The sequence below is a fragment of the Cervus canadensis genome, chromosome 15 (assembly GCF_019320065.1).
Source record: "Cervus canadensis isolate Bull #8, Minnesota chromosome 15, ASM1932006v1, whole genome shotgun sequence".
NCBI classification, from domain to species: Eukaryota; Metazoa; Chordata; class Mammalia; order Artiodactyla; family Cervidae; genus Cervus; species Cervus canadensis.
In genome coordinates, this window is record NC_057400.1 from 16,289,581 (window position 1) to 16,316,167 (window position 26,587).

General features: G+C 37.7%; 1 protein-coding gene across 11 annotated transcripts in view; it reads left to right on the forward strand.

Annotated features, from left to right (window-relative positions):
- Positions 1-26,587, forward strand: part of R3HDM1 (R3H domain containing 1) — a 154,656-nt gene that overhangs the window by 24,797 nt on the left and 103,272 nt on the right. For 2 of the 11 annotated variants that reach the window (XM_043487611.1, XM_043487615.1), the window contains exon 1: positions 24,451-24,609. The exons of the other annotated variants lie outside the window; for them this stretch is intronic. The gene's annotated coding sequence lies outside the window, so the exon portion shown is untranslated. Of the gene's footprint in view, positions 1-24,450; positions 24,610-26,587 lie in introns of those variants that run through there. 11 annotated transcript variants of the gene reach the window in all.

Genomic DNA, 26,587 nt, shown 5'->3' on the forward strand with positions numbered 1-26,587 from the left:
TCCTTCCCAGACAGTTCCAGGGGTCTTTACAGTCTGATCTTTCTTTAGTCTTCCCTTATTCCTTTAATTATAAGCAGAAGAAATCCAGAACATGCTAACTCAACAAAAGTAGAACTTCCTAACTCACATGCTAGGTCCAGACCTCAGATGGTATAATCTGACTCTTAAGGTCCTCTCTGCAGGCGTCCTGTGGACAGCTTCATCCATGTTGCCGGAAAAAATTCATTGCCTGTAAATCCCGGCTTACTTAATCTTTAGATTTCTTGATGTCTATAGGAATGAGCTGGTGATTGGTGACAAGGAAGATCTTATGGCTCGTTTCTGAATGACTCACCTTAAGTCACAAGTTCAACCCTGAAAATGTCCAATATTGGTTGTGATGTATATAGTATATGCCTACGTCATATACACACCCCTGGGGCTGTAAGTGGAGGTTGAGTCAAGTACAGGGCAAGGCCACTGGTGAGTGATACCAATCCAGAAGAAATATTGGAACTGGGCCTTCAATAGACAGAAATAACAGAAGCCAGTCTGTATATAGTCATCATTCACTGAATAAAATAATGGACCCATAAATGAAGGAATGGGCTTCCCTCATAGCTCAGTGGTAAAGAATCTGCCTGTAGTGCAGGAAATGCTCTTTGGATTCCTGAGCTGGAAAGAATCCCTGGAGAAAGGAATGGTTACCCATTCCAGTATTCTTGCCTGGAGTATTCCTTGGATAGAAGAGTCTGGCAAACTATAGTCCAACAGTCTATGGGGTTGCAGAAAAGTCAGACATGACTTAGTGAATAAAAACAACAAAACAGTCTTAAATTTTGATATAAGCTTTTAAAATACATTAGCATTTAGTACATAAGCATTAAATTAAATACATAAACATTTAAAATACATTTTAAAATACTATATTTCTTCAGATTGAAGCCTGGAGTCTAAAGTGCTGGAGAGGTACACATTTTTAAGAGATTCAAAATGGTAGATTTCAATAATGATAGTAAGTTGGGGTGGAGAGGAATGACAAAACACTGGAAATATTGAGTTATAGATTAATTGGTTCACATGTAATGCCAGTTCTCTAAGCACACATCACTTTTCACATACAAGAAAGGAATACTGTGTAGTGGCTAAGATTGCAGACAGATCAGTAGTATCCAATAGAACTTTGTACAACAGTGGAAATGTTTCCTATCCGCACTGTCCAACATGGTAGCCCCTAGACATATGTAGCTGCTGAGTTCTTGAGATGTGGCCGTGTAACTGAAGAACTGAATTTTATTTAATATTAATTAAATTTAAATAGCTACATGGGCTAGTAGCTATCTTATTAGGCAGCACAGCTCACTAGTCTTGGAATACCTTGAATAGTATTCTGCCCCCTCTTATTTGATAGCTTTAAGGCATTAGGCATTTTGCAAAACCCTCCTTGCCTTTATTTTCCCCATCTGTATAATGGGGGAAATACATACCTAGCTTAATGGGCTATTTTGAGATTAAATGACTTCATTTATGTGTGTTGGCACTCACTATCTTAGTTTGAGCTGCTACAACAAAATAACGTAGGCTATGAAAGTGAAAGTCACTCAGTTTTGTCCAGCTCTTTGCGACTCCATGGACTGTAAACCACCAGGCTCCTCTGTCCATAGAGTTCTCCAGGCAAAAATACTGGAGTGGGTAGCCTATACCTTCTCCAGAGAATCTTCCCAACCCAGGGATTGAACTCAGGCCTCCCACATTGCAGGTGGATTCTCTACCAGCTGAGCCGCAAGGGAAGCCCAACAATACTGGAGTAGGTAGCCTGTCCCTTCTCCAGGGAACCTTCCCAACCCAGGGATCGAACCCACATCTCCTGCATTACAGATGGATTCTTGACCATCCGAGCTACCAGGGAAGCCCATAGACTGGTGACTTGTAAATAGCAGAAATGTACTGCTCACAGATTTGGAGGCTAGAGTACAAGATATGAGCCAGCCTGATTGGGTTCTGGTGAAGGCTGTCTTCTGGGTTGCAGATTGTGGACTTCTTGCAGGGAAGAAGGACTGAGGAATTCTGAGGGGTTCTTATTTATAAAAGCTCCATTTCCATTCGTGAGGGCTCCGCAAATTAATGACCTTATGGCCTAAGCACCTTCCAGAGGCCCTACCTCCTAACACCGTCACATTAGATTAGGATTTCAACATAAGGATTGAGGGGAACCAAACATTTAGACCGTAGCACCTGGCATGCCATGCTCAAGTGTTAGTCATTATCGTCTTTATGGTCCCCACCCTTTCACCACCCTTGGAATGGAAGCCAAAGAAATTGAGGGCCAGTAGTCCCAGCAATTAAAATTTCTCATTGAAGGTATTTTAGCTGTAACACTTGGGCTATTTATTCATAATGTATACATTATTGTTCACTGAGTACAGGAAATGGAGTTACAGTGTAGCTTGGGGACATTTCGGGAAGAACATTTTGATACTAAGTATTGTGAATTGGAATTGGTTCTTGGAATTGGTTGCCAAGAGAGATAGGGAAATTTTAATTTTTATCAAACGAGGGTCCCTGAACATGCCTCATGGTGTTTTGGTTGGTATTTTTCATTTTTAACGTGAATAAATGTATTTTAAAATCTCTAAAATGATAATCATGTTTTTAAATATTTTCAAGTTATTTGCTAGTAATACCTATGGCCTTCCTACTAGGCATGTTTAGCAGAATTTTTTTTTAAGAATATCCTCTAAATGTCAAAATACAATTACACAAAACTTAAGAGGTTACTACTTTTGAATCTACTTCCATTTTAAAATCATTTGTTCAATGAAACTTGAAAACCAAAATGTCTTTATCACTGGTGTTGACGATTTTACAGGGTATGTTAGCTGTCCTCCTTCTTTTCATCCCTTAGTATCAGTTTATATTTTGTCCCCTACAGTGTTTTGAGATATTGAAAAAAATCACTGGGTTCATTTTTCATTTCTTCAGATTTCTTTGATTTTTGTAATTTTTTCCCCATCAACTCTGCAATTTAATATTTTAAACAATTGTTTTGTAGTTCGTTATGTCTTATTAATAATAATTTGAAAGATTTATTCCAATAAATACTTGTAGTATGCCCCGACAGAACCCTTTAATCCTTTTTAAATGTGCAGCTGAAATCGTTTTCAGGTTTTTAGCTTTCTCATGGTAATATTGGTCAACTTTGTTTAGTTTAAATATTTCAGTACATCCTCTTATTTAATTTCTCATACTTTCTCCCTCATTTTTGCATACTGACTGTTGATTGTTAATATTTTGTGCCCTATTTTTTGTGCTTTGCTTGTGAGGTGTAGACTGTTAAAATTGTGTTTCTGTCTTCCTAGTGTAATAGCATATTCTGGTACAATTAAACTGGTTTTGAACTGGGAACTAATTTTATAAAGCTTGGTGAGTTTGTATAAATGAAGTCTTACCATGTAATACAACATTCACTTGCTAGATTAAAGGGGAAAGAGCTACCCTAATTTATGTCTTTTAGTATGCCCAGTAGATATGGCTAAACAATCTATAAAATATTTCACTATCATCATGTATAATTTAGCTTGCAGCTGTTTCATACTAACTAAATGAATTCAATGAGAAGTGTTGAGATTTTGAAATGACCAAATTACCAAGTTTTCCCTCAGTGATGGCATAGAACTTACTTTATTTTCATTTACAAAGTCAGTACACGTATATATTTTTCTGCAAGACCTATCAATTCTTCTGTTCCAATCATGTAATGTTTAAAATTTCAGGTTGTTATGATTCATTAGTACCATTGAAGCATGCTAAAATGTGAAATCTATGCAAACTGAAGAAATTTAATCCACACATGCTACATATGATATTTAGTTTCCTTTTAGTTCTATCTCAAATATAAAGCATTTTTGCTCTACCACCAGCTGTGATATTTTGAAACATTTCTTTCTAAATCAATTTTAAAAGCATTTCATTATGAGATATACTAAAAATGGAAATTACAGTTGAAATATTTAGAATCATAGACTCTCGGAGTTAGAATAAAATAATACGAGCAGTGGTGGAGACTTACCATGCTTTCCCATGTTGGTGTTCTGCTCCCTTGGGCATCTGGATCAGCACACTCCCCAGCCCTGTTGTGGTTAGGTGGTGCCGCATGACTCATTCTGGAGCGTGACCAGAAGAGACCATAGTGGAGACTACTTGTTGAGATGGCAGAGCTATTGAGAAGGAAGGAGCCACGAGGTGGAAGTAGCCAAATCTCTGAAGCACTGCGTGAAAGGCAGATGATAATGTTTTATGTGGCTTTGCAAATCACGTATCATTTCTGTCACATGTTCTTTTGTTGTGTTTTATATTGTTTTCACAAATCTTTACAATGAAAAAGCCATTTATAGCACAAAGGACATGTGAAAACAACCTGTGGGCCCTGGTTTACTGTCTACTAGAGAGTCACCTGACTGGTATCAAATATGTGGTGCCAGACAAAAATTTTTGTATTAACCCAGTAGGTTGTAGGTGCTAATTATCACAGCATGCCTGACTTATACACCTGTGATCTCATCCAGCTCCTTAACCACACCAGATTCCTGAAGAATGCTTCTGATGTCAGAAGTCGGTGTACTACAAATTCTGTGAAATGGCCTGTTCCATTCTTGAACAACTCCATGTGTGAGAAACTGTTCTCTTTTTAGTGAGCCAGAGTCCTGATTCCATTTTATCTATTGATTCTCCTTCTACCTGTGGATAAATTTACACTTTATGAAAGCTTTTTATTGTCCGAAAATAGCTTTAGGTCTCCCCTGATCTGTTAACTTAGAAGAAAACAGAGTCGTATATTAAGTAATAAAAAAAGAAACAGACTCAAAATAATAAAAGTTATGTAAACTATTGGGTTGGCCAAAAGGATCATTTTTTAATACATGCATTTTAAGTACTTACTCCAAAAAGTGAATGTTTGCTTTGCATTTGACCTTTCTAGCCAGCATTTTCTTGTGTGTATTTGAGCATGGACCTCAGAGCTTCCATAGAACATTTGTTTGGCCGATAACTTATTTGAAATCGTAACTCATAGAGTCTGTAGTATATTAACTATTTAGTAACTATCAAAAAAGATACGCGGTTTAGTATTACATGATTTACTCTGTCTGTGCTAGTTCACAGTAGTTGGTTATCTTTTTTTAAATTAACTTCTGTTGGAGTCCAGTTTAGTTGCTTTACAATGTTGTCTTACTTTCTACCGTATAGCAAAGTGGAGCAGCTGTCCATATACATTGTTGTTGTTGTTAGTGACTTAGTCTTGCCAGATTCTTTGTGTCCCCATGGACTGTAGCCCACCAGGCTCCTCTGTCCATGTAATTTCCCAGGCAAGAATACTGGAGTGGGTTGTCATTTCCTCCCTCTCCTCTTTTCTGGATTTCTTCCCATCTAGGTCACTACAGAGCATTGAGTAGAGCTCCCTCTGCTATACAGTAGGTTCTTATTTGTTGTCAAGTTTTATAAAATTGTAATAAGTGGTCATGTATTTTTTAATTGCTTTTTTTGTAATGATTTCCCTGGGGAATGATACCACTTTTACCAGTCGTTAACATCATTTGTTGAAAATGGGGAGATCACTTATCAGTACCTAAACTTTTGAAAATTTTTATCTTCTCAGTTTTATAAAACTTTTCATTTCAGATTTATTTACAGTTTCAGGTTCGTGAAAACCTGAACAGTTGAACTAATTTTAAGTTGGCTAGGTGCTGTGGTTTAGTCACTCAGTCAGTCTGACTTTGCTACCCCATGGACTGTAGCCTGCCAGGCGCCTCTCCGTGGGATTTCCCAGGAAAGAATACTGGCGTGGGTAGCCATTTCCTGGTTAGGTGCATTCACCTTCTTATCCTTGCCTTATTCCTGTATTTTCAGCAGATATCTTTTTAAAGCCATTTGTTGTGAATAAACTAACCTTGTTTGCCCAGGACAGACTCAACTATAGGAAAGGTAGACGTCCTGTTTCAACTTCAGTAGGTGTTCATGTTCATTTCATTTAATTTCTGGTGGAAATAAATGAGCTTTTTCTTCTTTTACTTTCTACCTTTACTATTTGCTGTTAGGTTGATAACTAGAGTGACCACATATACCAATTTACACCTGTTGCATAACAAAATAACATACCCCTCCTACTCTGCCCAGTTTGGAGAAAAAAAACTACATGATTACCTTATTGATCATTGACTTTTGACAATGATTGTCAGAAATGTCTTGTGTTAAAGTGTTCCATTTTGTTTGACTGATAGCAACCTGATTCCTTCATTTATCTCTTACAATAGCAAGTAGTCTATAAGATATTTGGACATTCTGAAATCCTTAGGATGGGGAATAATAATTCATGAATGTGTGTGTCATCCTTGCACAAGGGCCATATAATCTCATTTTTGCTTATGAGCTGCAAAAGCAAATACAAGAATTACCTTTTAATTTAAAGAAACAGTCTCTCTGTTCTGAAAGATTTGGTACATTTTCTCATTTTCTAAGAATGAGAACTGCATGCCTCTGTTTCCCTTTTGCCTTTGCTGCTGTAACACTCACACCCAAATATGTTCCTCAGTCAAGTATCTCTGGTAGCTGTTTTGATGGTTAGTGTCTGCCTGCCTTTTAGTGAGAGTGATTTTATAATGTGCATACTCTTTGGTTCTTCTTTAACAGTCATAAGTTTTTGGCAAGGTAGTTGATAATAAAATCATAACAGGTACCTTTTCAGCACTCAATATATGTCAGTCATTACTGTTTTTGAGGCCGAGTGGGAAAGTACCCAAAGCCCAGTGGAATACTTTTGAAACCCTGATACAGGGAAAACAAGACCAATCATTAAAAATAAGCTAGCCACACAATATTAGCCTTAAAGTAATTTGAAGTACTTGCTACAAATTTGGCTCTTTATTCTGTATTATCCTATGTATTTTGTATTTCTACGTAGGCAGTAAGTTAGTTGTGAGCAGTTGCTTACTATGAGCAGTGTTAGAAATAAGAGAGCTGTAAGATAGATCTGAGAGTCACATTTCCCTAAGTATAAATCTGAGCACATAGATTTTTGTTGATATTTTTATAAATAAATATGTAATATACATTAACAGAAGACAAATAAGAAAATATAAACAAAACTATGAAAACTAGCCACGAGTAAGTAAGTTACTATCACACAGAGAAAGTAAGTCATTCCTTTTTTTTTTTACAAATAAACCAGATCATATTGTACATACTATTTCAGGAACTAGTTTTTTTTTTCCTTTTACCTGAAATGATCATCACCTTGGCTGCCAACAAATGAGTTTCTGCAGCTTATTGAATGTATTTTCATTTAGTTAGCCAGTCCTGTAGTGTTCACAATTTTTCACTTTTACACAGCACCATCCATTTACATTGTAATTCTTTCTTTAGATTAAGATCATCTAAATGGTCTTACTGGATCAAAGGTGGGGCTTTTGATGATACACACTGCTAAATTGGCCTCCAACGAGTTTGGGCCATTTTTCACTCCCACAAACAGTGTATAAGAATGTCTGTTTGTCTGGGCCCTGCATTCACGCAGTAGAGGCAGAGTTCTCTTTTATCATTGCTAGCGGAAAGTGCTGTTTTTTAAAAATTGCTTTTCTTTAATCAAAAAATCTTTAACTTCTTTTCTGTGAAGTACTTATTTCTTGGGCTGTTTTTCACAGGTATGTTCATATTTTTCTTTATTTGCAAAATAAGTAATAACCTTTAATAATAACCATTACTACACAGAGCTAACTGAAGGCTCTTTACAGCCTCAGTAATAATAATTGTCTAAATTACTGCCTTGTGCAATAAAAAATATTTTTGAGACTTAAATGCAGGTATATATTTAATAAAATTTAAACTTTCCTTTTTTATTGAGGTATAATTTGCATACTACATTATATTGTAGATAATGATTATATACAGTCATTATACATAACATAATGATTCAATATTTGTAAAATGATCACCACAGTGAGTCTAATTAACATCCATCACCATGCATGCTTAGTCACTCAGTCTTGTCCAAGTCTTTGTGACCCCATGGACTACATGCCTACATGTACTACATACATGTAGCCTACATGGCTACAGCCTGCTGGGTTCCTTTGTCCATGGATTTCCCAGGCAAGAATACTGGAGTGGGTTGCCATTTCCTCCTCCAGGGGATCTTTCCAACCCAGGGATCGAACTCGCAGTTCCTACACTGGCAGTCGGATTCTCCTACACTAAGCCACCAAGGAAACCCCTATCACCACACACATTCACAAAAAAATTTTTATATTTTCAAGAGAACTTTTAAGGTTTTACTCTCAGCAGTTTTCAAATAGAGTATTAGTATAGAGTATTAGTAACTATAGTCACCCGGCTGTACATTATGTCCCCACGACATGCTTACTTTATCACGGGAGTTCTGTCACTTTTAATTCCCTCACTCATCCCCTCACTCATTCCCACCACCGCCACTCTGGCAACTACCAAATCTGTTTTCTATATCTATGGTGTTAGCTTTTGTTTTGGGTTTGGTTATAGATTTTTGCATATTATTTAAGTGAGATCATACAGTGCGGTAGTTCCCTCTTAGCTTTTGAGTTCTCTCTTTCCCTGGTTATAATTACCTGCAGTCAGCCAACATCTGAAAGCATTAAATGGAAAGTTCCAGAAGTAAACAATTCATAAGTTTTAAATTGTGTGCCATTCTTAGTAGAGAGATGAAGTATTGTCTTGTCCTCCTCCGTCCCCCTCTGAATGTGAATCTCCCCTTTGTCTGGTGTATCCCACCAATGAGTCACTTAGTTTCTGTCTTGGTTATCAAGTCAACTTGCCCCGTAGTATCACAGTGCTTATGTTCAAGTAACCCTTATATATCATGGCCTCAAAGCACAAGAGTAGTGTTGCTGGCAATTTGGATTTGCCAAAAAGTACTTCCTTTAAGTGAAAACAGTAAAAGTTCTTGACTTGAAAGGGAAAAAAACAAACAAACTATAGGTTTGCTAAGCTATAGGTTTGTCTGAGGTTGCTAAGGTCTACAGTAAGGATGAACCTTCTCTCTGTGAAGTCGCAAAGTAGGGAAAAGAAATTTGTGCTAGTTTTGCTGTCACATCTCAGACTGAAAAATTATGGCCACATGATAAGTACTTAGTTAAGATGGAAAACACGTTGAATTTTGGGGTGAGAAGTGATTGACAATAGTGTGTTGTGCCAGAAAGCACTGAGCTTATAGCAACACTTCAGCAAGGGAAATGAGTGAACCACATCATTTACTGCAAGTTAGGGAGGTTACACAGATTCTGGAATGGGTTTGGACTGAAAAATGAAGACGTTACTGGAGAGGCTGTCTACTGCAAAGGAGCTAATGCTGCTTTTCAGCAGAGGTGAAGTTAATTAAGGAGAAAAACCACAGTCACATAAATTTTATTACAATGTATTGTTTTAATCTGTTATTAGTTATGGTTGTTCATCTCTTACTGTCTCTATAAATTAAACTTTATCAAAGGTATGTATAGGAAAAAAGATAGTGTATATAAAGTTTGCTACTGTCTAGTGTTTCAGACATCCCCTAGAGGTCTTGGAATGTACCTCCCATGAGTAAGAGGGGACTACTGTATTTGTCTTGCTCTCTCTGACTTATTTAACTTAGCTTAATACCATCAAGGTTCATCCATGTGGTTGCAAATGGCAAGACTTCCATTTTTTTTATGGCTAAATAATACTCTATTGTATATGTATGCTACAGCTTTTTTATCTGTTCATCCATTGATGGACACTTGGGCTGTTTCCATATCTTGCCTATTGTACATAGTGCTGCAATGAGCTTAAAGCTTTCTTAACTAATTTGAGATTCACATATCACTCTTGCATCTTACTTTATCCGGAATGCTCTCCGGTACAACTTCTATTCGCCCTGAGCTAGACACTTGTTATTTAAGTAAATAGAACACTAGATTTTCTTCCTTTGTAAACTCAGCCGTTTCTTTGGAATACTGATCTAGGATATGTGTGTAACTCTTTGTTATCTTACATGTTCCCATTATTAGAAAGAGATGAGTTAGATGTAAGAGTGGTACTGTCATGAGACCTCACAGCACGTTTTTGTCAATGGCTTTGCACAGCTCTAGTGTTTAGGAGACCTCAGTTTTGAAAACCCAAGAGTTTGTTTTTGTAGGCTCACATAAAGTAAAGCAAATACTCAGGTCACATATGTTAATGAAGTTTATGGAGACTGAATATGTGAATGTCGGTTACTGTGAGAGTTGAGTTCTGCTCCTGTCAGCATGAATAGTGTATTCTCTTCAGGTTAATCTGCATGGACTAGTCCAGTTGTAATTAGAAGGCTGTTGGTTAAGCAGGGCTTCAGATTAAGGTGAGTTTGGTTGGATAGATGGTCTGTTAGGAAGATACCTGTCACAGGCAAGGAAACGGTCAAATCTGTAGGCCTTGGCGGGATGTTTTCTCTGTTACTGAGATTGGCACGATGGGCACTACTGCTTGCCTCCAAGGTTAGGTTCTCAACTTTCCCAGTTGTTAAGAAACTTTCTTATTAAGTTCAAAAAAGATCAGTAATAGTGCTTTGGATGCAGGTGGATGTAAGAGTCTCTCGCTATAACTCAGCAGTACCGTAGCAGTTAGCAGCCCGTAGTCTGATAACCCATGCTGCAGCCTAACAACCCTGCTTCTCTTTGCAGACTTGGTCCAGTTAGGGCTCACTATAATTAATTAGTACTCACTGCTTTGGATTATATACCCAGGTTCTTTGGATACTGTTGAACTCTGGAATCATGTTTACAGATTTATTCCCAAGCATGGATAATTGCATCATGTGTGTGCACAAGGACAGACACATAAGCTTTGCTTCTCACTCCCAAAGTGTAGTCTTTTTACCACTGCTGAGGAGAGGGCCAGGGGCTCCCTGTTTGCTTGAAATGCTGCCACATTTAATGTATACCGATAGAGTGAATATCCCAGAGTTCATCAAGATGCAGCTATTATATCTTTCTTTATAAAAAAAAAAAAAAGGAAAGTTAGCTCTTCTTACTTTTAATTGTCTAAATTGGTATGGTATTCATAACAGCTTCTTCTCGTTGAAAGGCTAAACCATGCCCAAGAATCATCAACTGGTCTCATTTCTTGTTTTTTTCTGGATGGAGTTTTCCTGTGGTTTTCTTTTCTTTTTTTTTGTTCGTTGAAATGTAGATCGGTGTTGATGTAAGTTTAACAGTAATTTTTTAAAAAATTCTTTTTAACTTTTTTTGGTTACATCGGGTCTTAGTTGTGGTGCATGGGTTTAGTTGCCCCATGGCATATGGGATCTTAGTTTCCTGACCAGGGATCAAACCATCATCCCCTGCATTGGAAGGCAGATTCCTTACCACTGGACCACCAAGGAAGTGCCAATAGTAATTCTTAAATGTACTTTTTTTCACTAAAAGGAGCCCTACTCAAAGGGATTATTGGTGACCTGTTAGAGAGGAAGGAGATTAAGGCGTTATCACATGGCTGCTAAGGGAACAGTTTGCTTGTAGGGATCCAGGTCAAGGAGATGAGCGGTCTAACCACTGAGTCCTGGGGTGTTTTTGCCCTCAAAGCCAAAGAATGTACAAGGAAACAGCAAAGGGAAGACTCCCCATTCCTCTTCCTCCTCCCCAGCTCTTAACCAAGCTCACCTCTGTACACTCAGTTGCACAAGCCAGAAACTTGAGCATTGTATTTTCTCTTTCCCCGAATCCGATCATTCACAAGTCCTGTAGATTTTACTATGGATTGCTAGTTTTTAAATTTCTGCTGGCTTAATATTCTTGAGTTTATGGACCAGGCTTGCTCAACTCTACCACAGAAGGAGCAAGTAAGAATAGGTGGTAATGTCTGTCAGCTAAACTAATGCAGAATGTGGAAGACGTTTTAAATACTATACCATCAGGAATAGGTGATATGTCAAAGTGAATAAGCTCATGAACTCTAGAGCCAGACTGCTTACTTCAGATTCTTCTCTGCAGCTCACTAGTTGTGTACTTTTGAGCAAGTTACTGTGTCTCCATTTTCTCAACTCTGGAACAAGGATACTTAATACTACTTGCCTCATAGGAAATGCGTAGAACTGACCTATCACATAGTAAAGTGTTAGCTTTTGGTCTGTTCAAGAATGAAAAGAATCTGTTCCTCAGCTGATGAATTTGATTCTGTTAATTGTTATCAGCTCTTTTACTTAATAGGGTATTTGAGATGAGTCATTTTAAGATAGAGCAATTAAATTATCCTTATTATCCTTCCCCTCTTCCACTCAAGCTTGTGTGCCACCATTTGATTCTGGATTAATTCTGTCTTTGTTAATGAGTTAAGTGAGCTGAATGTTATGTAGGATCAGAAAGCATTTCTAAAGTGTTACTTTGCATACGTGATGATGTCTGTGATGCTGCCTTGGCAAAGAATTATCTTTTGTTTGTCGTTAGTGATAAGATGACTGCATCACCGTTGGTTACCTTCCGCCCCTCAGAAGTCTGTTTGGTGTCATTTGGGTCTCCCGCACTGCAGCCAGATTCCTTACCACCTGAGCCACCAGGGAATCCCCAATTATCAGCTAAGAAGGGAGTGATCAGCACTGGGAAAATTGGTTCATATAACCAAATGGATAGAAAACTTTGGGGCAGCAGGGAGGGCTGTAGTTATTAATTACATTATGCATCCCACACCTACTCCAGGAATAAGAATCAATTTCCCTTTACAGCTCTGTGGTTCTCCCAGAGTTGTAGAAATGAGCATGAGGAGAAAGAAATTAAGTAATTCTCAGACACTGTTGTATAATAAAGCTCCTTGCCAGCATTGCCAGAGGCCTTGTTGCTCTTACATGAGATCAAATGTGTATTTTCATTACAATACATGTGTATTTTTATTCTAAGTCCCCTGGCTTTTGATTCCACTTTGTTGTCTCATTTTCAGAACTTTTTTTTATAAATTTATTGAAACACCTGTGCTGTGCTGTGCTTAGTCACTCAGCTGTGTCCAACTCTTTGGGACCCCATGGACTGTAGCCTGCCAGGCTCCTCTGTCCATGGGATTCTCCAGGCAAGAGTACTGGAATGGGTTGCCATGTCCTCCTCCAGGGGATCTTCCAGACCCAGGGATCGAACCCAGGTCTCCTGCATTGCAGGCAGATTCTTTACCGTCAAAACTATTTTTGACATACATGTCCTTTGAGAAGACTCGTTTAGGCAATGACTTTATCAAAAACTACCTCTCTACCCCTAAAAAACAGTCAGTGAATACTTTATTAGCATTCTTTGACTCATTTATTTTGAGCCCAAAGATGACTATACATTGTTCTTTAAAACATATTCATACTACCAGAATTTCTAGAATCAGTATCTATTTTTAAGTTAATCAGTAGTATAAAATGTTTTTTGGAAATTGTTTCTCAGATATAGATAAATTACACTTCATCAGATTTAAAAGTTTTGTATTTCAAAGGACACCACTAAGAAATGGAAAAGAAAAAACCTAGAAAGGGAGAAAATATTTGGAATATCTATCTGGTAAGGGATTTATATACAGAAAATACGTAAAAAATTCTCTTAACTCAGTAGTTAAAGACACATAACTTAATTTTTCTTTTTTTTTTTTTAACTTAATTTTAAAATGGTAAATGATCTGAATGAATAGAGGTTTTTCCAAAGAAGATATGCATACAGACAATAAGTACATGGAAAAATACTCAACACCATTAGCCATCAATGAAATATAAATCAAAGGCACAGAGAGGTACCACTTCATACTCACTAGGATGATTGTAATTGAAAAGACAGTAATAAATACTATCAGGGATATAGAAAATTGGAACCCTCACACACTCCTGGTGGTCATTTAAATTGTGCATCCACTTGAAAAAATAGTTACTATTTGACCCAATAGTTTGACTCTTAGGTATATTACCAATAAAAGTGAGAACATATGTCCACACAAAAATTCATGATGAATGTTCATAGCATATGCATGGTAGCGAAAAGAAATAACCCAGGTGTTCATCAGCTGACGGAAAACAATTTATTTGAAATTTGCAGAATACGGAAATCTATAGAAACAGTAGATTAAGGGTTGTCTAGGGGTAGGTGGTGGATAGAGGGATTAGGAGATGAAAACTAAATAGTACAGGCATTCCTTATGGGACAGTTTTTACATTCTGAAACTGTGCTGATAGCTACACAACTCTGAATATACTAAAAGTTATTGCATTGTATATTTAAATAGGCAAATTATATGAAACGTGAATTATATCTCAATAAAGCTGTTACCAAGTATAAATGTCAAGGACTTCCAGATAACTGAAGACAGTGATGGTCTTCTAGCTACTGCTTCCCAATTTTCCTTCAAAAAATAGAACAGTAAAAAGAAAAATGTAAAGACACAGCGTAATTTAAGAGAATTTAAAACTTCAAAATAACTTGAAACAAACCAACAAAAATTCACCAAATTCTATATGTGATCTCTCACACTCCTACTCTATTCCTGCCTGCCATAAAACTTTGTGGCCCCCCAAAAAAAGTTGCGGGGGAGGTCAGCCAGGTGGCTCAGCTGGTAAAGAACCTGCCTGCCAATGCAGGAGACACAAGAGACTCAGCTTCAATCCCTGGGTCAGGAAGATCCCCTGGGGAAGGGAATGGCAACCTGCTTCAGTATTCTTGTCTGGAAAATTGCCATGAACAGAGGAGCCAGACGGGCTATAGATCATGGAGTCGCAAAGAGTTAGACACGACTGCGCGCACACACACAGAGTCATAAAAAGACTGAAGTTCTGTCATTTGCAGCAGCATAGATGGCCCTAGAGAGCATTATGCTTAGTGACAGAAGTCTGACAGGGGTAGATAAATAAGTCTCGTATCAGTTATTTGGAATCTAACAGATAAAGCAAACCAGATGTATATAACAAACCAGAAGCAGACGCACAGATGTAGAAACAAATGGTAGTAACCAGTGGGGAGAGGAAAGGGGGGTGATAATGGGACAAGATATTGAGAGATATAAACTACTATATATAAAATAAATAAGCAACAAAGATATACCGTACAACACAGGAAAATGTAGCCATTAATAACTTTAAATGGAGTACAATCTATTAAAATATTGAATCAATAGTTGTACTGAAATACATAAAATATTGTAAATATTGTAAATCAACTATACTTCAATTGAAAAAAAGGAGGCGGCAAAACAGAGGGAAGCTAACCTTGATTTGACCTCAGCCAGAAAGACTAAGTTTACCTTAAAAAATTCTAGAAGAAAAAAAAAAATCTCGATTGGAACAGGAACTCTAGGGAAGGAACTTAAAAATACATGCAGTTTGAAGTGGCAGCCTTCAAAATACATAGCTTCTAGAGGAGACCAAAAGGCACATAAAAAAGGGAGAAGGACCCTTCAGCAGGTAAAGGGAGACAATCCATAATGCAGCAAGACAGAGAACCACAAAATTGTGGATTCATAACCAACTTCTCCCCTCAGAATAAAACAGCGGCTGAAATATCTGGACTTTGCAATATTGACAGAAGAGGGCACCATTAAAATAGGAATCTGTAAAACATCCCAGTAAAGTAGTGTGCAAATGAAAAACTCATAACAATAAACAGATTTATCTGTAACGATGAAAATAAGTGAAGTAAATTTCTAGCTCAAAACAAAATCTAGGAAAACAGCAACAAAGTAAACCTAAAGAGAGTACAAGGAAGGAAATAATAAAGATAGAAAGTAGGAAGTAATGTAGAGAATAGAAAACCAGTAGACCTAGTTAATCTATACTATTTTTTTTAATTATCAAATTAGACAAATCACTAGCTACCTTGATCATGTAAAGGAAGAAAGCATAAATATGCAAAGTAAGACAACAAGGTTGAAAATGGTTATTGAAAACAATTTTTTATTTTAAAAAGTCACAAGATAGGGAATTCCCTGGCGGTCCAGTGGTTAGGACTCCGCGCTTTGACTGCCAAGGGCCCTGGTTCAGTCTCTAGTCGGACAACTAAGATTTTCCTGGCCAAAGAGAGAGCATACAACTGCTAAAAGAAAACGTGGGTTTTTTCTTTAACCTTAGTTTAGGAAAAGATTTTCTCATTGTGACTCTTAGAGACACCCTTGCATATGCACAAGTTTATTCATTTGGGGAGTGTTTGTAATTGGAAAATACTGAAAATAACCTAAATGCTCGTACAGGAGAATGACTGCATAAATTATGGTACAGCCACACAATGAAGGATTACGCAGTTGTAAGGAAATGAGGAAAGTCTCTGAACTATTAAGGTGCAATTAAGAGAAACGAGTAAAGTACAAATAGTATCTGTAGTAGGCTACTCTTCATGTAAGAAGGGAGATCTATCAATATATACATGTATCTGCTTATTTCTGCAAAATAATGCAGGAGTGATAAACCAGAAACTAATATAATTGCTTTCCTACAGGTAAGGGGGTCAAAATGGGGTAGAAAGATCAGCAACAGTAGAAACAAGACACTGGGGAGAAGGGGGAGCAACATTTTGTATAGTTCTGACACTTAGAACTCTGAATTTTTCACATATCCTCCAAAAATAAGTAAAAGTCAATCTGGATGTGTGTTTGGTAGGTGGTGATTCTAAAATGGAATATAAACTCACAAATGAACCTTACTGTGTTACAAATGAATAACAAAATCACTGAACTGAGTGGGGAAGAAAGGAACTAAGTAATTTTGGAAAACAGGGTTTTGATTATATACTGGAGGGCTAAAGATTGAAAGAACACATGTTGTACTCTGTGTGGTAAAAGTGTTTCTCACAGAAGTATTGTTTAGGAATTCTGAAACTGTCTCTGAGTTTGAACAAATAAGTGAATATATTGTGTCAACAGATACTGAATGTACAGTTTTTCTGTGTTGAATAAGGAAGCTACAGATAAAGAAATAAGCAATTATGAACCCTGTTTTCTTTGGAGTTGGAGATAATCCATAGGAACCCATTGAAGCTACAGATAAAGAAATAAGCAATTATGAACCCTGTTTTCTTTGGAGTTGGAGATATCCATAGGAACCCATGATTTTTTATATATATGCAGATGAAGAATTCAGAAATAAATATAGACATGTGAATATGTATGTTTGTGTACATGTGTGCATGTGTTCTGTCCTGAGAGGGGCAAAAAGCAGTGAGATCCTAGTAACAGTAAACATGTTAGTGCCTAGATCTTCTCTAAGTAGCTTTCTTCAGAAAAAAGAACTGTGGTTCCTGGGAGAAACAGTTGAGTCTGAGGCTCGGGTACAGAAAATAACAAGATAAGGCTGGAACATCATATGGTACCAGAAAGTCATTTTAAAAATGGGACTACTGGATTTTAACCCACAACAAAATACATTTCTCATACATAAAAATAAATAGATAAATTGAGAGAAGGGACAGCACTTTCTTACATAAGGTGGAATTCCAGGGAAATTAAAACATCAGTAGGTAGACAGCACTGTAGTAATTATTGCATGCAAGAACTTTCAGTGGATCCTAAAATTAGAGAAATTATGAGAAACAAGATATTTTCAAAGTCATAAAATACCTCCCACAAGATGCTTATTAATTACAAAGGAGAAAATAGTAACTTTAGGAAAAACATGGCAGACACCACTTTAACCCTAACCCTAACCCTAATCACCAGTTGTAAGATTTATCAACATCACGTGTACCCTGATTATGATGCACTGAGGGTAGTTTTACTTCTGTGGTGTTCTTGCTAAAAATGCGTGAGCCCAGTCTAGTCTAATCATGAGAAAATACAAGGTAAGCCTAAATTGACGTTCTACAGAATAACTAACCAGTGCTCTTCAAAAGAATAAAGGTCATGAAAGACAAAGACGGGTGAGGAACCGTCACAGGCTGAAGGAGAGTAAGCAGACATGACAATGCAGTGTGAGATCCCAAATTGCATCCTCCATCAGGAAAGAAGACATTGGTGGGAAACTGAAGAATTCTTTTTCTTAAGGAATTTAAGTAAGATCTGTACATTAGTTAACAGTTCTTGCCCTGCTGAGCTTCTTACCATGCACCAAATTCACTCCTCCTCTGCCTTTGGCTCTCACTCATGTTACTTCTCCCCCAAATACTTTCTTCTCTTGCTTCTTTATCTGGCAGATTCCTTCAAAAGATAGCTTAAATGTCACTTCCTCCACAAAACATTCTCTGACTCTCCAGAACTAGTCTTCGAGGCCCACTTCAATGCTTCTTCCCCTGTCCTAGCATTTACCACACTGATACAACAATGTTTGTATCTTTCTCTAGACCATCTGTGCTGTAAAGAATAAATTAGAAAGGGGCAAGACCATTTTAATAGGGCTTCCCAGGTGGTGCAAGTGGTAAAGAATCTGCCTGCCAATGCAGGAGATGCAAGAGATGCAGGTTTGATCTCCAGGTCGAGAAGATCCCCTAGAGGAGGAAATGGCAACCTACTCCAGTACTCCTGCCTGAAAAATTCCATGGACAGAAGAGCCTGGTGGATTGTGGTCCCATGGGGTCACAAAGAGGTGAACGCAACTGAGCATGTTAAGACCATTTTAAAGGTTAGAGACCAGTAAGAAGCCTCATGGGGAAATCCAAGCAGGAAATAACATTTGCCTATATTAGGATATTGCCAGTGGAGGTAGAATTCAAAGATACTTAGAAAGTTTGGAAGATCCTTGAGGGCAGTTTGTCCTGTTTGCCACTAGATTCATAGCAAGGAAATTCTCACAAATCCTGCCTTATAAGCATGACTCCAGTTCCTGCCCATGAAATGTTTCTTAACTATCTTGATGCCTTATTTCTGTAATTATCTGTGGAGGTCTATGAGGCTGGCACTTTGGATATTCCACTGGTTATGAAACGTTGATTCAGTTCTTCTAATTGGGGGATATCTCAGTTCTTCCTTACCACTCTCGAATCTTCTTTGACATGTTAAGTTGAAGAGGATAACTGAGTTTATTTGTTTACTTGCTTGTTTGCTTTTGGTGAGTGGTAGCCAAGAATAGAGATGTGGGTTTGATCCCTAAGTTGAGAAGATCCCTGGAGGAGGGCATGGCAACCCACTGCAGTTTTCTTGCCCGGAGAATTCCTTGGATGGAGGAGCCTGGAAGCCTTCGGGCCATAGGGTCGCAAAGAGCTGAACATGATGGAAGCGATTGAGCATCCAGCCAAGAGTAGATGAGAAGCTAGTGGTTTTTTCTGCCTCTAGACCAGTTTCCCATGGTAGATACCTTTATGGTTCTTTCATAACATTCTTTCAGTTACCCAGTTTTTAAAAGTGTTTGGATTATCCTTGACTTAGCCCTCTCTTTCATGAGTCATACATGACTAGCCAAATTTTGCTTTGAGGTGGCTCTCCATTATCTTCATTTTACCCCAACCATAGTCGTCTTATATCTAGATTATTCTAAGAATCTCCTAGTTTACATTCTTAACTTCTCTGCTTTATTATCTTTGACTTAGCTTTGCAAGAATTATGTTGATGCTAAGCTTTGATATTGAATTATCTCAGTGGATTGAATTTCCCCCCAGAATTGAAAGTATTAAATAAGATAATAGTTGAGTGCTTTATAAGTATATATCCCCTAGCTCTTGGTGTATTTCTTCCTTTTAAAATTCTTTTCATTTAAACTATAATGTTTGATTTTAAAGGTCTTTCATAACTGAACCAACATTTGTTTATCCTTAATTTCTGCAGAGAGAGGAAATAGTGTACCAAGTGTACCAATTAGGAGTAAAGGCTGTAGAATATAAAGCCAGCCTCACAACTTGGGTCTAACGTTACACAGGAGAAATCACTTGATCCATTTATACCTCTGTCTTTTCAACTTTAAAATTAGGGGTACGGGGCAGTGTTTCTTTCAAGGTTTTTGTCATGAGGAATACCTAATATTTGCAAATGACTACTTGGCCTTGGACTGCAAGGAGACCCAACCAGTCCATCCTGAAGGAGATAAGTCCCGGGTGTTCATTGGAAGGACTGATGCTGAAGCTGAAACTCCAGTACTTTGGCTACCTCATGCGAAGAGTTGACTCATTGGAAAAGACCCTGATGCTGGGAGGGATTGGGGGCAGGAGGAGAAGGGGACGACAGAGGATGAGATGGCTGGATGGCATCACCGACTCGATGGGCATGAATTTGAGTAAACTCCGGGAGTTTGTGATGGGCAGGGAGGCCTGGTGTGCTGCGATTCATGCGGTCGCAAAGAGTCGGACACGACTGAGCGACTGAACTGAACTGACTTGGCATACTACAGGATATCACATTTTATGTTATTGGTAGAAAATAAAAGTATATTAATATTCATCTTAGGTGATCAGTTCTGAAGCACTTAATACATGTTATATATTTTTAATGTTAACTGCACATGTGTTAACAGACAGGAAACATTTAAATCATGAAATACTTTCGCTTGGGGAAAATCTCAGGTGCAGTAAGTGTTAAAAATGCTTGCATGACTAACGAGACTCATTACTACTGTGGAAAAAACAGTCCAGGAGTGAACTTCATGCTTTACAAAATGAAAGGAGTCCATTCCATGAGGGACACAATCCCTTTATGTTTATATTATCCACCTTTGCAATTAATCAGATCCAGTAAGAGCTCACAAGGCAACAGGTTAGATAAGGTTAATGTTTGGTTACTTCCAAGTACCATGTGATAGAAACTTGCTGTAGTATATGATTAGCTGTTTTACACTAAGACTACTATCCTAATGAATAAAAAATGCTAGAGAAAAGGAGGACTGCTGGAAAAGGTTGTACAGAGAAGTTTAAAGATGGTATGAATGTCCAAATAGCCTTCTGGCTTTACCAGGTCTAAGCATTTCACCTCACTCACTCATATTTTTATCACACTCCCATAGTTAAACATTGATAATATTATTATCTAATATACCAACCACATTCATGCTACCCCAGTTATTAGTTAATATCTTTTATAGCTTTTTGAAATATCTTGAAACCACTCAAAAATCCTCACACCACTTTATATTTGTTACATCTCTCTAGTCTTTTATAATTTTGTCTATTTTTCCTTTTACAATATTGGTATCTGAAGACTTCAAGCTAGCTGTCTTGTAGAATGGTCCACAGTCTACATTTATTTGTTTTATCATGACAGATTCTATTAAGTATTTTCAGATGAGTACTACATGAGTGTTTTGTGTTTTTTTTGTCCCCAATTACAACAGCCTGTCCTATTATTGGTGATGTTAAAGTTGCTCACTTGGGTAAGGTAGAGTCTGCTGGTTTAACTTTTACTCTTTGAAATTAAAAGTTAATGGTATCTTATGATAAACATACTCATGTAAGACTAAAAAAAAGTTAACAGTAATCAAAGACTATCTTGGTTCAGTAACAATCTTTCATCTGGTAGGTTTTTGCCATCTATTCCTAGTCTTTGCTGGAATCAGCTAACATTGGAGATTGCAAAATACCGATCTGCCACTTCTAAGAAAATGTTAAATTTCTAAAAAAGTTGGCTCCCATAAAGTGTCTCCTGTTACGGTAATCATTTATTCTTTTTATTTAAAATGTCTTAGGCAATATGTGAGAGAATTAGGTTCAAATGTTGTTTTCATCTTTAAAGGTTGAGCACTTAAAAGTCACCTCTTAAGAGCTCAGGCACCTAAAAATTAAGAAAGTTTATCAGCAGTGTCAGTAATTAGATTTAGAAAATTAAATTTCTGTTATTAGTCCCATAGTTGCCCCAGTTCCTTTAATTCTATTGGGAATTAAGTTTTTACATTATAACTATAGTTAAACGCTGTTAATGGAGTCCGTGTGCTTATGCTTTTGCAGAGGAAGTTGTGAGCATTCAGAAATGTACGAAATGAAACTTGAGATGCAAGCAAAAAATTAAATCTTACTAATTCATATTCCTTTTTTTTTCTTTTTTAAGATGTATTTATTTATTGGCTATGGTGGTTCTTCATTGCTGCGTCCAGGCTTTTTCTAGTTGAGGCGAGCAGGGACTACTCTTCGTTGTGGTGCATGGACTTATTGAGGTGGCTTCTCGTTCTGGGGCACAGGCCACAGTAGTGTGGCACATGAACCTAGCTGCCCTAGGACGTGTGGGGTCTTCCTGGACCAGTAGGTCTGAACTAGAGTCCCTTGGGTTGCAGGGCGGATTCTTAACCCTTGGCCCACCAGGGAAGCCTCATTCATATTGTTTTTATTGAGGATCTATTCTTTGAAAGTTTCCTTTGTTACCTGATCTTGGTACCATGTTTTAAACACAGTTCCAAGGTATTACAAGAAAGCTTTTTTAAACCTGTTTCACTGTTATTTGTATTGAACATTTACAGGGTACAACAAAGCTAATTTATGTAATTAATGATATTGTCCAAAGAAAATATTGAAGATTTTGTGTCTTATTAGCACGTTATAGGTTGTTCCTCAATTAGGTGTTCACTATTGATAGAATTCGCTGTTGACAGCTGAGGTCTTTCAGAGTTAGAGGGAGACCTCTACCTGACAGTAATGAAACTACATTTTAAAATATTCTTTATTATGACTTTTCATTAATTCAGAGTTACTTGAATTTATAAGGCCTAACAGTTTCCAAGGGCTTCTCTGGTGGCTCAGTGGTAAAGAACCCACTTGCCAGTACAGGAGACGCAGGTTTGATCCCTGAATCTACAAGATCTCCTCAAGAAGAACATGGCAACCCACTCCAGTATTCTTGCCTGGGGAATTCCATGGACAGAGGAACCTGGTGGGCTACAGTCCATGGGGTTGCAAAAAAAGTCAGATACAGCCTAGTGACTTAACAGCAAAGCAACAATTTCCAAAGCTCAAAGATAAATAGAATCATTTGAAATAGCATCCATATATACAAGTGGTTTTATCCTGACCTTTCCGACTAGTAGAAATATTCAGTTTAATTTTGCTACAGTGAAGTTGGGTTCCTTCATTATTCTGCATTTCAGTTTGTTTTCCTGTTTCATAACAAGAGCTTTTGTTAGGGTTTTTAAGGAATGTTGCCTTGGATTTATCTCTCTCAAAAGTAACAAAGTTTTATCTGAGAAAATATGACTTGTACATTTTATTGAAAGCAGTAGCCATTTTGGGAAAACCTAGGGACTTGGATACTTGTGTTTGGGTACCCAGGCTAGTGCTTGGTTTTTACCTCTTACGTGCAGATGAGTAGCAGAAAGCATGCGACGTGGTAAAGGATTGTACACTGAGGAAATAGGTATTTGGGAACCTTTAAGTAAATTAATGCAAAACATCTCAGACAAGAATCACTGTCTTAACACCTTTGAATGTTCAGGAAAGGTTTTGTGGATTTACATATATTAGAAGCTTAAATCTATGTATATAAGTCTGAAATATAGCCTGTTGAAAGCAATAACATAGTTACAGTGTCTTTCATTTTGCCATTTCCTAAGCTGGTATACGGCTTCTCAGGTGGCTCACTGGTTAAGAATCCACCTGCCAGGTTGGAGACTTAGATTCGATCCCCGGGTTGGGAGCATCCCCTGGAGAAGGAAATGACAACCCACTCCTGTATTCTTGCCTGAGAAATCCCACGGACAGAGGAACCAGACAGGCTACAATCCATGGGGTTGCAGAAAAGTTGGACATAATTGAACATGTAAGCAGCAGCAAGCTTGTATACAGAGCACTGCTGATACGTTAAACTCTATAAGACTTAACCATTTTAGTGGCAGAGAAAAGTATTTTTGGTTAGTGGTATACATTTTTTTCTTCAAATAGTACAGGTAATAAATGTCTGGTAGGATCCTTGCAGTACCCCTGTATGTTTATGGAAAGTATTTTGCTTTTCTTAGTTCTTGAACGATGTTTTCAGTTCATTCTTTAAAGTCTGCCACTTGAGCTAATATAGACAACAGACAGCTGACACAAGGCAAAATTGTCTTCTGATCGCAGTTCTATTGCTGTCTCCATCTGTTGGTGTGAAGAAGTAATGCTCTTGCCAGAAGAAGCCAGCTCATTTAAATTTTAGCAGAAACAAATTAAGAAATAAGGAATTATGCTCTTAATGCAATTTGTTTCTTTGTGACAGTTAAATCAGTTTGAAGATGAAACCATCATGGGATGTCAGCTTTTGTAGGCAGATTGTCTTTGAGTTTTTTTTAAAGGCTTTTTGTTAGTGACATTAGAAGTGTTAAAGAGTGTTATGAAAAACCTGATGTATTAACTGCCTAGATTCCATACATTTTGTTCTTAAGGGAATTCTGGAGAATATAATCATCTCAACTTTTCTCATCAGCGTGCAACAAAAATTTAATAGTGAGAAATCTCAAAAAATCCTGATAGTCTTAGCGCATTCACAGTTTCATGGACTTTTGCATCATTGCTTCTGAATTGCTAATGAAGAGCTCAATATAGCTTCCGATGCATTTCAGATATTCTGGGTGGTGACTGGCTAGAGTGTTACTGACATCACAACATACAGCTGTTGACTTTCTATTGTCTGAGTCCTCTGCAAGTGCTGTAGAGCGCTCCCGCAGCACTCTCCCAATGCCTGACTGATCGCCGGCTGTGTGTGCACTGAGCTCTGTAGAGGAGCAATGCAGAGCATCAGTTTACAGATGCTATGGCAAGTACATCCTCATTCACTCTGTGTGATGAAGCAAATACCAATACGATGAAGGTATGTGACTCTTAATTCATTTAGTAATGTGTGCAAAAGGTAAATCAGATGTGTGAAGAGTTACTCGTGTTCACTTAGTACCCTAATTTTGCTAGGGGCTTGTGAGAAGATCCAACACAAGAGCATGTTTTTTAAATGGTTTTTGTTTCTTTTTGTAAAGATATGTTTGTTATGGTTGGTAGAATGAGGAGTAGGATTCATTTGCTTCTCAGTAATAGTACAAGTTTTTTCTCCCCTAATCCCCAAATTTGTGATGCTCTTTGTATGTTGTTGATAGAATGGTTTACCTGAGTGTTCATTGATATTTGTGTGTTAACGGAACAGTTTGTCAGTCAGGAAGATGTCTTCTCTTTCAGATTCATCTCAAAACAGACATGCTGTGTGGCTTTTTCATTTAAAATTTTTCATTGTGTAACCAGTACAGTGTGGATGAGACTTTGGAAATTATAAAACAAAGAACCTTAACTTTCAAACCCGATGTAAATTTTTGTACTCTTTTTTGGGAGAAGAGGTAGAATAGTTTTTAAAGTGCTTATAACAGGAAAACCTGTATTTGTCATTGCTCTGATTAGTGTAATCAATTATCACATTGCAAAAGAGAGCAAATGCTAACCAAGCTGTAATTTTTGAGAACTATCTGATTTCTAATCTTGCTATCTAAAAACTTTGACATTTATCTTGATATGTTATGATTCTTCAAAACTGAAATCCCACCATATGGGCAATACTGAATAACTGAAATATGTCCATTAGTATGTAATTGACTTGTTTGGAAGATTTTTGAGTTTTGCTTGCTTTTTTCCTGGATTTAGCCGAAATGTTAACAGTGTTTGAAATTGCTGTATTGTTTTCAACCACTCCCCCACCCATAAGAATCAATTATTTTGATCTGGAGAAATAATTCATCTTTTTTTAGAGGAGACAGGAGAAAACTCACTAAATGGCCTTTTTTCATTGCTGAATATCATTATTCCTTTTTCTTTTGTTTCTTTCTGATTCCCAATTGTGTAAGTAATTAGAATTGTGAAAGTGTTAATAGCTATTATTAAAATTAGGGAGTTTTATTAGGTACATTATTTCAATCTAATGCCAGGAGAATTTCAATCATCATTTCTTTTTTATGCTTCAGGTTTTAAATTTTATATTGAACAACGAAAGAAAAAAAATGAAAATTAACAGCAGTTCTTACCTACAACTTCTTTTACCCATCCTTTGTTGCATTCTGCTTTTCTCTTTTTTAATTGTCTTTCCTCCTTTTCATTTATTCTGTTCTTTAGGTTTCCTTTTATGTCTCTGCTCCCTGCCCCCCTGTGTATGTGTGTGTGTGTGTGTGTGCGTGTGTGTGCGTGTGAGTGTGTGAGTGACTTTCTGAGTGTTTGTCTCTTCTCTGTCTCTCTCCTTTCCCTCTGTCTCCCTCCACTGGCCTGTTAGTCTTGCTCACTTTGTCTCGGTCTGTCTCCCTCTGTGCGTTTCTACCTGGCGTCTCAGAGTGCCTCTCCCTCTGCATGTCTGTCAGTCCTTCCTTTCCTCTTCTGCTCAGCTGCTTCTCCTCTCTGGCATCTCCGCCTCTCTCCCTACCCCCGCTGTCTCTCCCTTCTCCTCTGTTTGCCTCTGCCTCCCCCTCTCCCTTTCTGTTAGTCTGTCTGCTTTTCTTCTTTTGTCCCTGGTGTGCCCTGCCCTGTGCCCCTTCCTCCAGCTTTCTGTCTGCTCCCCCCCTCCACCGCCTCTGTCACCCTTCTTTTCCTCTCCCGTGCCTGACTTTCTTCTGCCTCTCTGTCCCTGTTTGTGTCTCCTGTGTCCTTGACGCTGTCCTGGCAGTCTTTGGGCCTCCATTTCTCTCTCCCTCTTAGCGTTTTGCTTCCTTCTCTACTCTGTCCCCTGGTCTTTCTCTTTCCCATCCAACCTTCGCTCATACACATACACTCCAAATTTTCATTGTCCAGGTTTTCAGTTTTCATTGGAACCACATCTGCACTTG